General features: G+C 37.5%; 1 protein-coding gene across 6 annotated transcripts in view; it reads right to left on the bottom strand.

Annotated features, from left to right (window-relative positions):
* The window catches only part of angpt2b (angiopoietin 2b), a 37,459-nt gene extending 32,394 nt beyond the window's left edge, over window positions 1–5,065 (bottom strand). For 2 of the 6 annotated variants that reach the window (XM_037975690.1, XM_017424638.3), the window contains exons 1-2: window positions 3,575–5,065; window positions 2,552–3,305 (exon numbers count right to left, since the gene is read on the bottom strand). The gene's annotated coding sequence lies outside the window, so the exon portion shown is untranslated. Of the gene's footprint in view, window positions 1–2,551 lie in introns of all 6 variants that reach the window. The other 4 variants (XM_017424646.3, XM_017424654.3, XM_037975691.1 and 1 more) reach the window with 4 other exon arrangements.
* Between the last annotated feature and the right edge of the window lie 978 nt (window positions 5,066–6,043).

The following is a 6,043-nucleotide window of genomic DNA, read 5'->3' as shown; positions in this document are numbered from 1 at the left end:
CAATATTTATGTTCATCATAAGGGGTCTTCGGGCTGCACTTCGTCTGGCCCCTCACCTAGGACCTGTCTGCCTTGGGTGACCCTACTAGGGGCATGAAGCCCCTGACAGCATAGCTCCTAGGATCATTGGGACACTCAAACCCCGCCACCACGATAAGGTGGCAGCCCAGGGTATATAATGTAATGTAAAAAAAAAAAAAAAAAAGTATATAATGTAGTTTTCAAGATTTGACCAAAATTGCTATAACTCCGTCACTGCTTAAGATAAAATCAGCTTAATTTAAAACTCTGGCATGAAAGGTGGTAGGTGATATGCATTCTGTTGAGGAATGCTAGGCATTTGTTTGCAACTGATATTTTCTTTGCAATATTCAAAAATAACATAACCACAAGATAACATCTTAATGCCTTAATATTATTTAACCCCAAGAAAAGTTGAAATCGTGAGAGTGCAGTAGCAAACAATTTCCCCTCCATTTTTTTTTTTCTTTTTTAACCAAAATTAAACATCAACTTCTCATTCAACAGTGCAGGCTTTGATCTAACTTCCAAAACAGCCAAAATAAATAAATAAAATATTTTAGAGGAAAAGTCTGATTTTGTTGCAACTTTATTGCCTTTCCAGAAAGGGCTACACAACAGTGCTGCTCAGCGCTGTTTCATTCTACATTGTGTTTTATTGCTCTCATCTGGTATTAATGAAACATAGACGTTGACCTATTTAAGCTTCCTATCAGCCATTTACATTTTCTTGTTCTACAGAGCTCCAGCTCTTTCTCTCTCTTGCCTACATTGTCAGCCGTTTTAGCCTTTCCATCTTTTTTTCATAATTTCCACCCATCCACACAATTATTACTGCATATTACAACCTTATCTTCTGCTGTGCTTTAAACATTTCAATCTATAATACAGCACATACCATCCACTTATAGATAGTATAAATAAACTATCTTGCAGTAAGCCACTAATCACATGTCTAACACAATTCTTTATGTTTCTTTACAAAAATCCCAAGACAATGATCATATGCAGCTGATTTGAGTATTGGGGGGAAAAAAAAGCAAACAAACTTTCTTGAAGTAAAAGGGGAGGAAGTTATCTCTCAGCCAGCATGAATTATGTTTCCTTGGTCAATTATTATCTAAAATGAACACAACTTTATCAGATTTTTCTTTCCCACTCAGTTTAGCTTTTTTATGTATTTTCCTTTGAGTCCATAAAAAGTACAAAGTATGCAAGCATTACTATTTCAAAGTTTTAGAAGTGTAGTTCTGTAAAGGGCTTAAGAGCAATAAATATATTACCTGTTGTATACAGTTTTTTGCATGACTTCAATTGAATTCTGATCAGGCTGATGAGCTAATGACTTGTCCCAGCAAGGCTAAGTCTAAAGTGCATTGCTACCATGTTAAAGTAACCCTAGTCTCAAAAAATGCATTGTAAATTACACCATCAATTTATTATACATTTTTATATTTGTATTCTATATCATAATTATTTACATAGTGGTTGTTTGCATGCCAACAGCAAAAGCAGCAGCTTGCAGTCACTCTTCCAGTGCAGGCCGAAGAATTGCATTTCTGTCAGAATAACTGGGTAATGCAAAATTGACAGCAATAAAATGGTTCATAAAATAGTGTTTGAATAAATTGCTGTAAAAACTTTGTGAGTGATGGTTGCTTTAGAGGACCCCAGAGTGCAGGCAACCTGACCGCAGGCAAGTATAATCCAAAAGTTTATTAAATAAAAAAAAAGAAAAAAGAAACAGACAGGCAAGTGGCAGCAAAAACATTTGAGACTAAACAAGAACCAATATAGGAATATAAAATACAATTTTGATAATATGGGAACTGACTGATAGGCTGAGCACAAATATATACTAGTTAAGTTGAAAAAAGCTACTGGGCAATGTGTAGTGCTTGGATTATGTATTGGGGATAATGCTCATCTCCCACGTCAAATTTTTGCTCATTATGTGTAAAATTGTAATACTTTTAGACATTTTTGGTTGCTAAGGTTGCTAACAGGACAAAGAAACACACACAAACATGGACAAAAAAAAAACTGCCCCGTTGTCTTCAGTAGTGGGCGACAAACACAGATGGCAAATATTATTTTATAAACTGAACACTGTGGCAGCAACAATTAAGATGACTGAAGCATACACATACACAACTGGAAATATGGAGGCACATGGAATATACATAAATAGTGAATAACAAAAGCATACTGAAAAACAAGGAACTAATGACCATGCAAAACAGGCAAAAAAAAAAAAAAAACTACCATAACCAAAATACTATGAAACCCCTAAATCCTGATAATTTTTGAGGTTGGAGTTGTTTAAAGACAAAATCAATCTACTCTACCCTGCTTGATCAAGCTTTTCAATCTGGTCTTTTTTTTTTTTTCAAACAGAGGTCAATCAAAGAGCTATCTACAACAGGTACGATATTTACTATTTCTGACCTTTCCGATAAAACAAACTTTAAAAGATCTGAACTGGCCCTTTTTAATCTTGCATATACTTTTCACACTCTACAGACTGTACCTTTTGTCTTCCAAACGTGATGAGCATTCCACTCTGCCACTGCTGTGTGGGCCCTTAATGACCCGGCAACCTTAAAGCCCGGTGTGTGGTCGTATCGCTCAGCATCCCAATGACTCGGATCTATAGCCATATCCATCAACATGTCATGCATGTCCTGGATCACCTTTCAAAAACAGATTGATTGCTTTTCATGAGGAAATCAACGTCTTTGCATAGATAATGAGGACTGATTTCACATGCAGAGCTGTCAGCGTGTGATGTATTCCTGTGGAAAGAAAAAAATATATCTGTTTTACGTCATCTTAAAACTATTGGCATAGTTTCATTTCAGTCTGTGAAGCATCTCCCTGCACACACCGGTTAGGCATCAAATTGACTTGTGTGTTGATTAAATTAAAGGATGTCCAACTACTGTTCACAATGAAAGAATCTCCTGCAGATCTTCTTCTTGCCTTAGATAATAATCAGATGTCTTTTTGCGATCACTGCTGGCTCAGAACTGCTGAAAACAGGAGACACTGACTAAAAGCATAGCTTGACAAAAAGAATTTTCCCTAAAATGTGATTTATGCATGAACACAAGCGTGCTGTTGTTTTTATGTGTAATAGATCTTAAATGTGGGACTTAGCTAAAGTGAACATAGCACGCATATTCGTTAACAAGACACAACAGAAAAATGATCTCATGCAAAAATACTGACACCACAATTTCCAAAAGGTGAACTCTGAAAGTTCCTTCCCTTGTGGCCTCTTTCTGAAAAAAAAAGCACATTCACATTTTTATTACACTTAGTTTTTCATTTCAGTACAGACAAATGAGGATGAGAGGATTAGATATTTTTAGCAGAGCAGAAATTAACCGAGTGGCTGTTTAAGCAATCCCCCAATCGACAGTTATTTATGGTAGTGGGTTAAACAATCAAACTGTCCCAGGTCTGTTGTGTGTCCACAATTACGCCATGTATCATTGGATTCTTTCCGGTATTTAGTCAAAGCACAAATGTAAATATTTAATACACATACCATCTGCTTCCAGTTGCACAGCAGGACACAAGTTAAAGTGTGAAGTGCTTGTTGGTGTTTGTCGACAAGAGTTTGACTTCTTTTCCCGGCACACTTTAAAAAAAAATAAATTATGCTAGCTAAGGACCTTCAATACAGATGAGCCACAAGAGCATTAAAAGGATAGATCAGATATTTCGAAAGGTTAAGGTTAAGAATTTCAAATTGATTTCTAACATCTTATAGTGGTTCATGTGAATGCTGTTATATAAAACTTTACATCACTGGTAATTTGACATTACATGGTTATTCCAGGAGAAATATTATGATATTCCAGCTGGAAGTGCCCCAGGCTGCAGCGGACTGCTGCTGCCACACTTTGTGCTTGAAAATAACCACAAAATTATCTGTAGCCAACCAATCCAAAGTGTTTAACAGTGTTAAAGTTTATAAATAAGTGTTAGCAAAAACTGCTTTGACACTTTTCAGACTGGAGTTGATTAAAGACAGGTTTAAGATGTCAGCTGGGTGAAGATTCAATCATAATTTTTCCAAACAAAGGCAATTCATTTGTTAACTAGAAAATTTCTGATGAAATACATCAACCAACATTCGCTAATATAAAGTCCAATAGAAATTTCAGACTTACTTTTGTGAATGCCTATATTTGAATTTTTAGAGTAAAACTTAAACTGTGATTCTGTAAAAACTGTTAAAAATATCAAACTACAAGTTCACTCATGTGAAGTCCATCTTTCCATGACCTGTTTAAACTTTAAATGAAGTGTGAAATGTGCCTAAATTATAGAAGTCCAAAGAGGGCTGGTTCTCTTTCATAGCATTCGTTTTTCACCTCACATCAGAACCCCTTTGACTTGACCTCATCAGAAGCTCCTATTACATTACTCCAGCCAGGATCGTCTGGAAATGTCTGTCAGTGTTATAGAGGGCAGGGCCCGTTCCCCTATTTATAGGGCTGTCGCTGCACTGACAGTTTATTCAAAAACTTCTTCTCACAAAGAGTAGACGTTTCAACCAGCTCTCCCACAGATGTGTGCACAAGCTCGGCCACTGCACTCCTTCACTCTGGGTCTGAGTTGAAATACTCACACACACACACAAAAAAAAAATCGCTGTATCTATCATGTTACAGCTTGCACATTAGCCGCTCCAGAGTAGCAATACTCCAGCAATACTGTATGAGCTACCCACCAAGAAGCTGCAACAGTCCTCACTAACCTAGCTGCACCTGGTATGCTTAGCTTTCCCCAGCTATATCATGGCCTTACAGCCAAACCTTCCTGTGAAACATAGATACCGGCAGGGCTTCCACAAAAACAGAGGAGAACCCACAGGCACCAGCCTGCCTGTGCAATAACAAAATTTTAAGCTGAATACCTACCCAACCCACCACAAGACTGTGTTCATTATAGGGAATTCCATGGTGATCTCCGATCACGCCCCACAAGTACATTTAACTGTCAAAAAGAAATAAATGTTCACAAACTGTTGCATCCAGGCTCATAGCCTCATAGGTGATTATATATATATATATATATATATATATATATATATATATATATATATATATATATATATATATATATATAAATATAATCACCATAGGCGATTTGGTCCCTCCTTTCTCAAAAGACTTGAACAGATCTGCAGCGAACAAAACACATGTCCAAAATAAAGTGTTCTGCAACATGGCACCACAAAATGGCTCTTCCTACATCCTGGCAATTCCTTTACTTCATCTGACCTCAAAGATGCTTATTTTCACATCCCTATATACCCACCACACAGAAAATACCTCAGATTTGCTTTTAAAGTAAAATGTTTCAAATGCCTCTTTCTCCCTTTTGGCCTCTCCGTAAGCCCAAGAGTAATTGTGCAATGCAAGAGGTGGTTGTGGGTCCACTCAGGAGATGGGGTATCCAAGTGGCAATGTACATAGACAATTAGGTGATAGCAGTGTCATCCCATCGAGAGACTGAAATCAGTTCAGACCAAAGCGTGGCTAACAGATGACAGAGTGAAAGCCATAGTGGTCTGGCTGTCCATGTTTCACAGATGAAATCTGGTATCACTCAGACTCTGAAGAAAGTTTTGGGGCTGATGGCCTCATCATTAGCATTGGTCCTGCTGGGAAGTCTCCACATGAGATAGATCCAATGCTGGGTGGCCTCTCAACAGAGGCTGACTCCACATATTTCTCACAGAGTAAGAGTTACTACAGCCTGCACACCAGTACTACGTCCATAGTGGGATGCCAATGAACTGACCAGGGTGTGCCAATGAGAATCGTCCATAACATTAAAGATGTCACGACAGATTCCTCCCCATCAGGCAGGGGTATGGAGAGAAAATGGTTCCAAATTACCTGTGCGTGTGTAAAAGGATTTGTGCGTGTGTAAAAATATTTGTGTGTGTGTAAAAATATTTGTGCGTGTGTAAAAATATTTGTGTGTGTGTAAAAATGTATTT

Source organism: Kryptolebias marmoratus, linkage group LG5 (assembly GCF_001649575.2).
Source record: "Kryptolebias marmoratus isolate JLee-2015 linkage group LG5, ASM164957v2, whole genome shotgun sequence".
NCBI lineage: Eukaryota > Metazoa > Chordata > Actinopteri > Cyprinodontiformes > Rivulidae > Kryptolebias > Kryptolebias marmoratus.
The sequence above is the reverse complement of the archived record's forward strand: the minus strand, read 5'-3'. Positions and strand labels throughout refer to the sequence as shown.